At 44.2% G+C, this 12,025-nt stretch overlaps 1 protein-coding gene across 4 annotated transcripts in view; it reads left to right on the top strand.

Annotated features, from left to right (window-relative positions):
- Positions 1 to 12,025, top strand: part of TCP11L2 (t-complex 11 like 2) — a 76,261-nt gene that overhangs the window by 20,712 nt on the left and 43,524 nt on the right. Inside the window, exon 1 of one of the 4 annotated variants that reach the window (XM_021687375.1) lies at positions 6,079 to 6,157. The exons of 1 other annotated variant lie outside the window; for it this stretch is intronic. The gene's annotated coding sequence lies outside the window, so the exon portion shown is untranslated. Of the gene's footprint in view, positions 1 to 6,078; positions 6,158 to 9,937; positions 9,963 to 10,030; positions 10,072 to 12,025 lie in introns of those variants that run through there. 2 more of the 4 variants (XM_021687374.1, XM_021687376.1) reach the window with 2 other exon arrangements.

Genomic DNA, 12,025 nt, shown 5'->3' with positions numbered 1-12,025 from the left:
GTGGCTAAAACCCACTCATGGCAATGACCTCTACACCAAGCTTATTTTTTCAGTTCTGGGCCCCTGAGGAAATCTCTCAGCACTGTCCGCCTAGATCTAGAAAATGCAGTGACCTTTTCAGCTCATATAGCAAGAATGATGAACCTCCCAGTCTGCAGGTGGCACCAAAGTGGGCCATTTCCTGCCATTTTTTGAAAACTGTAAAAACACCACCAAATAGTTCAAACCAATCCAGATCCTTAGCTAAGCGGTGCCAAGTTTCTTCCACGTCCGTTAGGCTAACCTTAACCATAGTTTTCTACAATAAATTTAACCCAAATACTATACCTATGAACTTGCATCTAATCAATTGAGTTAACTTTTTATATCCCTGTCTCTCCTTCGATAACACTGTCTCTGGGTAGCACAACATGTCCTCAGGTCTGCATTGCATGCTCTTCCTCAGCAGCTTGGATTGACCTCTATTGATGAAGGGATGATTGCCAAAAAGTGAAATACGCGACTCTATAAAATAGCACAAACTCGAGCTTTAAAAAGTATTCATTTTATTAATTAAAGGGAAGTAGCCAGTAAAATGATAAAGCCAATTTCAGGAACATTTGAGCAACAGAGGTTTATACAGCCCATCATGAAGGCATTTAAAAAAAAAATCTTAGAATAAGATGACTGGGTAGTTACAAAATTGGCTAATGTCTTACAGGGCAATAAACAATAAACCTTTGGGGTTATCTTTTCTATGGAACAGAATTCATTTCATTCGTATTGGTACTAGACAAGAATTATCTGTGTTGTTATCAGTTTTCAATAAATGAACATCTACCTTTCCAAAATTGTAAGATATCTGAACCAGTAGTAAATAGGAAGTCCAACGAGGGTACAGAGTCCTAGCGAATCAGTTAATCCTTGAATGCGTCTGCCACTATAAGGTACTACACAGCACTACACTGAAAAGACATCCAGTAATCCCTTTTGCCTATTTCTAAGTTTTTGGACAACATTTGGATGAATACCCAAGTTTGGGGGAAATTGTTCTTAATATAATAGAGTGTATTATTATATATATATAGAGAGAGAGAGTGTGCATGCATTATTATGAGCTAATAATAATGTACATAATAATAAAACATATAAAGGTATGTTTTATTTATATATTTTATATATAAATAATAATAATGTACATAATAATAATAAAAAAATTGCTAAGCTTTACTGAGCACCGCTATTTTCCCATGTGTGTAATACTAAGAAGAAGGTATCATTTCTCACCCATTTTACAGATGAAACTGAACCTAGCCAAATTAACCTGCCCCAAATCACTCAACGTATGACAGCGCAGGCATTAGACCCCTGATCTGCCTGTTTGACTCTATATCTCTGCTCTTAGCCACTTAGAGCATTTGTCATTTAGTAGTAAAATAGCCCATTTCTTTGCCTGGCTTCTCCCTGGACTGTGAATTCCAAAAGGGCGAAGATTGTGGTTTCTTGCTCATTGATATTTTCCTTGCATCTGTTGATATCCAGCACATAACAGGCAGTCAATAAATATTTCTTAAAATTAAATTGAACACAGGGCGCACGGGTGGCTCAGTCAAGCGTCCAACTCTTGATTTCAACTCAGGTCATGATCTCGGGGTTGTGAGATGGAGCCCTGAGTCAGGCTCTGAGCTTAGCACTGAGTCTGCTTAAGGCTCTCTCTCCTCTACCCCTCTGCAACTGCGTGCAGCTCTCTCTCTCTCTCAAATTTTGAAAAATTAAATTGAACATGTAAAAGCAGAGAATCAGATTCCAATTCAAATACATTTTTTATTAGCTCTCTCACCCTTCTCTTATAATGAAGATACCAGCTATGGTCCTTATTTTCCCCTTTTATTCCCATTGGTAACAATGTTCCAAACAATGGTGGGGGTGAAGTGTTTAACCAATACAGTCTTTACTCATTTATAGAATTGTTTATAAAATAAACATTTGTTGAGTGCCTCACACAGGCAAGACTTTGCACTAGGCATCATAAGAATGGCTCCCCCACTAAGTGTAGCTTTACGAAATGGAATCCTGGGGTATTTCTTGAGTGCCCCAATTAGCAAATATCAATCTAGAATGTAGTTCTCCTAATAAAATGCCATCAGACTTAACTTTTAAAAATACAGATGACCTTTCTTACCCTTAATGAAATTTACCATACTTGTCATCTGGCTCTTTCTCCACTTGCTCAGAGATCCTATCTCTTCCCTTCCCCTGCTCTGCTGTGTGTTCAGGGAGGACTGAACCCAGGATACTACATTTCCCAGTTTCCCTTGCTAACTGGCTTCAGGCTGGGTTTGGCTAATGGGTGGCCCTGGAGGGCGATAGGAGGATGGGAAGAGGGGAGAAGCCCCCACTCCAGTCCCTCCTTTTCCTCCCCTCAACCCCCAACCACCACACCTTGAAAAAAACCTCTCCAGTGGTGGCTTATCTCCCCTAGGGTTCTACCTTCTTCTCCTCAGTCCCTCCTTCTGTGGTCTCACTTCCCACTGGACAGTCCTGACTCCCAGGCTCTGCTTTTGTCCCTTTGTTCCTTTAGCTCTAGGGATGGAAGTCGTTACCCACTGATTCTATAATCTGGGTTATTTTGCCATCCCATAAGAGGATTTGAGCTCTTCCTGTGTATAATAGCTTCTGCCCATTGAATTCCCTCAATTGAACTAAGTGGAACAGACTCTCGTTTTTCTGAATGGATCCTGACTTACTGGTCTAATGAGGAGAGAATAGCAATATTCACATTGACATGTAAATATTGGGTGATATATTAGGCTCACTCATTAGCTGAGTAAATGGCTCCTGTACCAACAACTTTGTGGATTCAAATTGGTTCCTTGGCATAATATCACATGTCACAGATCTCTAACTTGCTCAGGACCAGTTGAAACTGTGACTATTACATCAGTAAATAACAAGAGTGTGATATTAGTAGCTATAGTTAATTGATCCATACAATGTACCTAGGACTCTACTCAACTCCTTATACATATTATCTTTTAATTCTCCAACAAACTGTGGGGTATTTGTCCTAGTCAAGATGCCTAGTGGCAAATAACAGACACCTCCTTTGAATAGACGTACCAACTGCTCTTGGGTAGTTCATGGAATTTAGACGAAGGCTGAAAAACCAGGCTTGGGAAGGAACTAAAGGAAGTCACCCACACCTAAGACCATGCCACAGGGATGATCTGCTAAAGACTGCCATTTGGGAAGCTGGGCCACCAAAATGACAAATGGCCCTCACAACACCATTATCCCCATTTTACACCAGTGATGATAAAGGCATATGTATAATGAGTGGTAGAACATGGCTATAAGCCCTCTGGTCTGCCTGAATCCAAAGCACATCTTCTTTCCACCATACTACATTTGCTTTTTATATAAGGTTAGTCTGTACCTTAATTGATCTGCTCTTTGAAAGTTTTGATCTACATAAACTTGTAAATTTTTATTTATTTATTTATTTTATTATTTTTTTTAAAGATTTTATTTATTTATTTGACAGAGAGAGACACAGCGAGAGGGGCAACACAAGCAGGGGGAGTGGGAGAGGGAGAAGCAGGCTCCCCACGGAGCAGGGAGCCCAATGCGGGACTCGATCCCAGGACCCTGGGATCATGACCTGAGCCGAAGGCAGACGCTTAACGACTGAGCCACCCAGGCGCCCCATAAACTTGTAAATTTTTTAAAAATTTTAACTTACAGTACAACCACAGTAGCCTTCCTTTAAATAAAGAATTCAGTTTGAGCATTAATATTCACATGTACACAATTATGTTGCACTCGGCTTTTTAGGATTTGCTGATTAGGTACACGCAGGTGAACCTGTAACATAAACAATGTCATAGCCGGGAATGCCTCTAGGGAATTGGCCAGAAATGCCTTATAATTGTTCCTTTTTTTTTTTTTTTTTAAGATTTTATTTATTTATTTGACAGAGAGAGACACAGCGAGAGAGGGAACACAAGAGAGGGAGAAGCAGGCTTCTGGGAGAGCAGGGAGTCCAATGCGGGGCTCGATCCCAGGACCCTGGGATCATGACCTGAACCGAAGGCAGACGCTTAACCAACTGAGCCACCCAGGTGCCCCATTATAATTGTTCTTTACTCCAGATTTTCTTGCAGCAAAATTTACTTTTTTTTTGGTTTCTCTGACTGCTTCATATATATATATATATATGAGAGAAACATAAACAGCTTCATATTTTAGGAGAGCTGGCAGCAATCCATTTTCCTTGCTTTCTGGAAGACATGAGCACCCTTCTAGAGTAATGGAATGGAATGTGCTTATAAATACTCTGAGCACTTAGTTGATATAGCACTGGTATGCATGTTGACAGGTTCTTATGGAAATTAGATAATTGTGCCACCAATGGGTAATACATTGCATGTGACACCACGTGCATATGTGTGTGTGTGTGTGTGTGTGTACACGTGCATGTGCATTTATAGAGTAAGTCATGAAATGAGTTCTGGTTTCTATTCTTGACCTACCAATTCAGTGAGTCACTGAATATCACTTTGGTCAGTCATAAACCCTCAGTGCCCTGATATAATACCTTCCACTCGAAAACACAGGAACTCAGGTAAAAGCTACTGTACAGACGTCTGCATGTTCAGGGCTCTCAATTTTTCATCCTCAAAAGGTAGTATAATTATTTAAGACTCATACCACTTTGGGAAAGAATGCCTGTCCAGTTTATCATCAAAAGAAGAAAACCCTTAGAGGTCACATGTTGGGGCACAACATGTATTTTAAATGAAGGTAAACTCCATGCACCTGGATTGTCTAAGAGTTAGACTTGAAAGGAACAATCTAAAAAGTGATCATTTTTACTTTCACAGCAGAAATAATTTTGAAATACTATAGTGAGGGATCTTTTGCAAATCTATTCCTTTCTATAGTTTATATGAAAAGTTCCACTTGTTACCATGACTTCTAAAAATATGAATAAAAAGAAAATGGGAAAGCTATTTATTGTGTAGTGTTCGCCCACCAACACGAAGGTATATTTAAGAGGGCATACGATGGTAAGAGTAGTACCATCGTATGGCAGTGTGAATTACAGAGTAATATATAAATGAATACATTCTCACTGGAAAAGAAATAAGCCATTGGTATGTATATAGAATAAATCAGGAACATCGACCAATCTACCTCTGAAACAGTTTGGAGGGTCACTTTTTAGTCCATTTTTAAAAAATTTTTTTATTGTTATGTTAATCCCTATACATTACATCATTAGTTTTAGATGCAGTGTTCCATGATTCATTGTTTGTGCATAACACCCAGTGCTCCATGCCGAACGTGCCCTCCTCAATACCCATCACCAGGCTAACCCATCCTCCCACCCCCCTCCCCTCTAGAACCCTGTTTGTTTTTCAGAGTCCATCGTCTCTCATGGTTTGTCTACCCCTCTGATTTCCCCCCCTTCATTCTTCCTCTCCTGCTATCTTCTTTTTTTTTTCCTTAACATATATTGCATTATTTGTTTCAGAGGTACAGATCTGAGATTCAACAGTCTTACACAATTCACAGCACTTACCAGAGCACATATCCTCCCCAGTGTCTATCACCCAGTCGCCCCATCCCTCCCACCCCACCCCCCACTCCAGCAACCTTCAGTTTGTTTCCTGAGATTAAGAATTCTTTTAGTTCATTTCTATGCATTTTATAAATACAATATACACATATGCTCTCATGCAAACTCTCCCTTAAGCAGAAATGGTATCACCCACAATCATTGTTCTATAACTCATGTTTTTGTGTTAAACAGTCTATCTGAGGAGTCACATTTCTTAAATCTTTCCTTTATGTCTTCTGGGTTTTGCCTCTTATTTTAGAAGTTCTTCCTGTACCCCACTCGGTATTCCAATGGATTTTTAAAGTGAGGGCATAAATGTTCATCTGTGGTTGGACGGACTGGGCAGGCATTTAGAACGTGACCATCTGCTGGCTCAGAGGTGGGGTAAAGACAGTGACTGTCTTGATCAGGGCTCTGTGCCAACACCTCTCTGGTTTCTCATAGGTGCTCCTTAGAGCTTCACCTCTCCTTGGCCCCTCCCACTCCCTGCCCAGCCTTGTCTTCCCTCCTGGTCATCACTCTCTTTGCTTTCCAGGGGACAACAGTGGTTTCCAGGTAAGTGGAGGGGGCACATGGAGGGTAAAGGGGGATGGGTGGGTTCTAAAAACATTTTTCCTTTTAGTATGTGAGGAGAGTAGGTCTGGGTCTGTGTCCAGATGTGAGAGTATAGGCAACTGAAATGAGAAGTAACCTCCAATTTTATGCTAATTCAGGTCAGAGAAGTCAAGGGGAAAACTGTTTCTTGTGCTTTGGAAATTTGATCAAGCATCAACATTTTGATAAATGGTCAAAACTGGTCAGTGATCTAAATCTCCTTTACCTTCAAGACCAAAAGAAAAGGAATGGCAAAAGCTGATGAGAAGGTGTGGTCAAATTTTGAACATTTAGTTACCAATTACCTAGTTTATATTAGCCAAATTTTTTTTCTACCTTCTACTTTCTATTGCCTTTCTCCCCAACCCTTGCTGCTTTTTAGCTCTTCCTAGCACCTTAAGATGGACAGGGGAGAGAAAAAGGGATGGTATTCCAAGCAATCAATTTTTCCACTACAGTGGAATCATATCTTATGTGAGGGGTTAATTTCCAAAGGGAGAACATAAGGTCAAAATCACATGCAGTCAAAATTATCTTTGAAAGGTCCTTTGATGGGCCATAAGACCTGGGATATACCCACTTATGTTTTGGTTTTGTTTGTTTGTTTTTGCCTATGGCATTGAAACAGGTTATGTTTCTTCAACTGAGCACTAGATAAAATAATTGATTTGAAAAGGTGAAGGGAAAATAAGCACCTTTAAACTCTAGACTGATGTTCTGTGTGGTGAGATCAAGACCAGCTACATAATTTGCAAGGTCCAGTGCAAAATGAAAATGTGGGCTCTTCATTGAAAAATTATGAAGAATTTCAAAATGGCAGCAGCAGAGCATTAAACTGAATGTAGGGCTCTTCCAAGTGTAGGGCCTTGTGCACCTGCTCAGTTTGCATACCCATGAAGCCAGCCCTTGGTAAGAAGCTTGGAATGTAATCAGAAGCTTGGAAACTGAGATCAACTCAGGAAGAGAAGCCTCACAACTCCCATAGAGAGAACAGGGGGCAAAATCACTGTCAGTATTTAAGTTATTCTGTTGTGCTCCCTGCATCCTGTCCCATCTAAGGCCATATAGTTGAATTTATACTGTGCTAAATCAGCACAAGATGCAGCTCTTCTATATAAGTTAAATGGTTGAGAGGTTACAAATCCATATTCAAATTCCATTAGGGGATCTTTTGATTTTTTTCAAGGGCTCATTATAATTTAAAACTCAGATTTATGATGTGTAAAAAGAAAATAAGTATTTCTAGTTCTTCACCTGGCAATAATTTTGATCAGCCCTTCGTCATGTATGTGCCAAAGGCAATAGAACAAATTTAGACTGTTGCATAATTTATAGTAAGCAAACTGCATTACTGTGAATTTTCTAAGTGGTTCAAAAAGGAAAGTTAGAAAAATTAGGTGTGAAAATAAATAAAAAGCTTACTTACTAAAGAGTTTGCCTTTTAGACATTTCCCCCAAAAGGTCATGAACATAATCTGAGCAAGGAAGGTTTTATTCTATGACTGCCTGCGCTCTCTGAGCAAGAATGCGATACAAGGCTCATTTTTTAGGAGAACTGCCTAATTTTTTATAGTACTATATTTTTCAAAGTGGTTTTTTATAAACAAGCCAGACTGAGTGCGGCTTGTTTATATCTGGTCAGGTAATTGACCAAAAGGTTTCCAGATAGCAAGTTGTTTAATGTCAAAGTAACAGTTGATTGTGTTTCCAGGATATTTTCTCTCCCCAGCGTGGGTCACTGATGTTGCCCCACTTCCTCCACCTTAAGGTTCTCACCCCGGCACATGCTGAAACTTGACTCATCTGCTTTGAAAAAAAAAAAAAATTGCTTCCTTGTGGTTTTGAGAGTTACATATTTGAGCTTTGAAATAAGTGCCATGCCTAGGGTCAGGCCGCTGGTCACCCAGGTAGACTGGACAACTTTCCTGACTCATGCTCACCTGTTCCAAGTTATGTAATAACACAAAAACAATACTTAACAAGTGCCTATAAAGCTAACAAAAAGAAGCAAAGCTGCAATGTGTCATTGTCACAGTGTCCAAAAGTTGGGGGGATATTTTTGGTTAATCCTTCTATTGTGGAGTTTTTAGGGGGGTGATGACCTTTGAGTGGTGGTTGTTATTTGGCAAGAATAGAAATTGGAGGCTTCTGTTACCCTGACTGCTGATTCCAACAAACAATAGAAACCAGGGCAGGCTCACAGGAAAGAACCTATGGGTGAAAACAGCATTTTATCCTTGATCTTTTGATTTGTATCAAGTTGTATATTTTAGAAGGGAGGGGAGAGTGGCATAAGGAGACACAAATACAAATTTATAGAGCTCAGCAACCAAGTTTGTTCCGAGTGATTTGCCTGATAGTTCAATAACTAACACTGACTAGTGTTTACTGTGTACAGCTGTAAGCACTTCAGATGCTTTATCTCATTCCATCCTCACCATAACCTAATGAGATAGTTATCATTGGTTATCCATTGACCAAGATCTGCTGGGTAGTTAATGTCAGAGCCAGGGTTGAACCCCAATTTGAATTATTCCATCTAGGATGACTGGCTTTCTATCCACCTTTAAAATGTTGCCTGTCTGGTTTATTCTAGAACCAATTTTGCCTCCACGGTTCAGACATGGTTTCAGCACGAAATAGAAATACTTCAGCCTATAGAAAATTCACTTAACATTCCTGCATGAAACTTTCTCCCAAATAATGCCAATTTACAGAAGATACAGTGGTTTTTATGTGTGCGGTTAGGGCATTGGTGTTTCTGTACATCCACAAGATACACACCCACAAGAGCTGAACAGAACCCACGCTAGGGCTGCTTATTTACATTAACCAATGTCGAAAATTCTCCGGCAGAGAGGTGCTGCCCAGAACTTCAGAGGAAGTGAGAGGTTTTATCTTTTGCGTGCACACAAAGTTTACAGTTTACGTCTTCAGACAACCTGGGAGGGTGTGACTCCCAGGAGCTAATCTTTCAGTCCAGCCATATGTAAATCTGGGCCGGTGTTTCTGTGGAGGTGCAGACAGAAATGTAGGTGACAAGGTTGGTTGCTGGCGCACGTGGGAACGCACCTGCCCCGTTGTCTGTTGGGTTGTGAGTGTGCGGACAGCGTGATAGTGGGCACCCAATTTGGATCGCCCCGCCTAGATGAGGGGTGTTCCAGTAGTAGAAGTTCCACCCGCAGCCGGGGAGCATGTTCCATTATCCACCGTGGTGCGCCCCGGAAGCCCAAGCCAGGCCCGCGCTCCACCAGCCCCGCCACAAATGCATCCGCAAGCAGCCTCGCCCCGCCCCCAACGCCCCCGCTCCGCCCCAGACCCCCCGGACACCCCCTCCTTACTCGGCTCCGCCCCCCAGCGCCCGACAGCCCCGCCTCCAGCGCCGGGCGCTCCCAGCGGCAGTGCTGCCCCAGTTCCGTAAACACTTTTCTCCCCGCCCCTAGCAGTCCCCGGACCGCACCACTCGAAACCGACGGGGGGGGCGGTTTCCTCTCGCATGCAGAACAACGTCAATCCAAGCGCTTCTCGGCCTCTTTCATCAAACATGAGGAAAACTGTTCTGTAGTAGGTCAGATGTGTCAGAGCTCTGCGGTCGGAGCATGCAGTTACCTGGCTTTCCTCCTCTCCCGCGGGCCGTCTTCCCCCGCTCGCCGGTTACACTGCTCCGCCGTGGCTGTCTCCTCAGAGTCCCTCCCGGCCCTTTAAATACCGCGTGGGGCGGGAGCGGGTGGGGGGGAAGACCCGGAGGTTGGGGGTTGTCGGACTGGTGAGTTTTCGAGGTGCTTGTGCGGTGCTCGGTGAGGGGACACCCAGAGACCCCTGACCCAGGCTCACTCAGTCGCCTTTCTCCTCCTCCTGTCTCTGCGCGGGACCCGGTGCGTATCCATCCGGGCGAGGGGGTCGCCGGCTGTGAGGTGACCGGCCCGGGTCAGTGGACCCGGACACCTCGCCCCAGCGCAGCCCGAGGGCCTCCCCCGACCCACCTCGGAACTCTGTCCTGGGACTCCGGTGCCAGGGGCGTTAAAGCCCCGCTTCTTGCTCCCCCCCATCCCCTTGTTTGACCTCGAACCGGCGTCCCGCGTGGGAGCGGGGCGCGGGCACCGAGTGGCCGCCGCGGGTGTTAGCATAGCCGCGGGCTTCGGGTCCCGGAGGCGGCGGGGTTGCGGCCGCTTGGCCACTGTTTACATCCTGCTGGCCCCATGCCAGCGACAGCGCTGCGAACGGCTTCCCACCACCCGGGCTCCGGGCGGGGGCCCCCTCTCGCCTGCGACACCCGCCCAGCGCGGGTGGGCGAGCGGGGCCACGGTGGGCGCCGGGCGCGGCGCGAAGCGTGTGTTGGGGGTTTGTTGCCGGGGTTTCCCTGGCACTCGGCTCGGCCTCCGCCGTCCCCTCCCCCAAGGGTTTGTTTTGACAGGAAACGTGCTGCTGGAGGGGAGGGGCGGCCGGAGGGGGGCTGTGCAGACTCCCGGTGCCTCCCCTCGAGCCGACTTTCAGGCGACGAGGCGGGAGACGCTGGTCAGGCCCTGGGCTCGAACCTCTGGCCTCTCGGAGATGGCTTGTGCTTCCCAAAGCCGCGCCGCTGGATGGCACCACTGGGGGGAACAGCGCAGATTGGAGACGGCACGAGGCCGAACAGGGTTCTGCGTTTTCGTTAGTATTGGGGAAAACCATTAAACAAGCAATTTCACAATGATATAAAGTTTCCTTTTAAAATAAATGTATTTAAATGCAAAAATCTAGTCAAGATAGAAGTGATTGATAAATTAGGGTAGAGATGAGGATGGAGATGTGGAAACAGGCGTCAACAGTGGTAGCCAAATGACTGAAGTTTGGGAAATAATTGTCTTAGGTGGTTGTCCTGTTATTTTAACCTTGAGAAACCAGGCAAGTTGTCCTTGTCCCCAGTGGGCCCCTCTGCCCCCAAGATCCCTGTGGTCTCATGGCCTCCAGCCCAGCCAGAGACCCTGCTCTTTGCCACCTGCTGATCAGAATGAGGTAGGTTATCGCAGTGGTTCCCACTTTAGGTGGCTCCCTGCCTGCCTTGTCCTCTTGCCTCCAGGGATTTCATACATCACTCTGGCAGCCTGTGGGTTGCCTCACTTGAAGTGGCCCAGGGCTGAAGATACCCAGTCATGTGTGGAAGCATCTTCAGTGCCATCCTGTGAGGGGTTGAGGCCCCCAGAGGAGGAAGCACAGGTATTAAACTGGCCAGCCAGGGGTGGGAGGAGAGGTGTTTCCAAGTGTGAAAAGTGCCTAGAAATCCTTCTCCCTGATGCTGTAATGTTACGTGTTGCATGAACATCTGCTTTCTTAGACAATGCCTGGCTTGTTGGCTTTTATCTAGCTCTTTGTTGGCTCTAATTTGATGAAGACCCGTATTCTCTAGCTGAATGGAGCAGGAACCTCTCTCTGCTCTGTGGTTTATGCCTTGCTGCATATGAATAACTTTTTAGCACTGCTGTTTGGGACTGGTTCTAAAGCAGCATTTGCAGAAGATAGCAATTTTCCACACCATCTACAATTTTTTTTTTTCCTTCAGAGCCCGGTCTTATTCTTCTGACTCCTTGCCCTTTACTACACATATGTGAATGCTTGTCTTTGCATATGACCTTGACCTGGTCTTCAAGGATGACACCCACTAGATAGCTCTTGAAATTTCTCATTTCCACGACCCAACTTTAACTGGTTGGGCTCCATTCCTTGTCCAGAGCACTGCTGGAAAATCTGAATAATTCACCTCAAAATGTTTTTTATATTAGTTGTAAGCAGTTAAGACTTCTGATAATATGTGGGTTTTAACTAGGGATTTTGCAGTACTTAAAGAATGGC

Source organism: Neomonachus schauinslandi, chromosome 5 (assembly GCF_002201575.2).
Source record: "Neomonachus schauinslandi chromosome 5, ASM220157v2, whole genome shotgun sequence".
Taxonomy (NCBI): domain Eukaryota; kingdom Metazoa; phylum Chordata; class Mammalia; order Carnivora; family Phocidae; genus Neomonachus; species Neomonachus schauinslandi.
The sequence above is the reverse complement of the archived record's forward strand: the minus strand, read 5'-3'. Positions and strand labels throughout refer to the sequence as shown.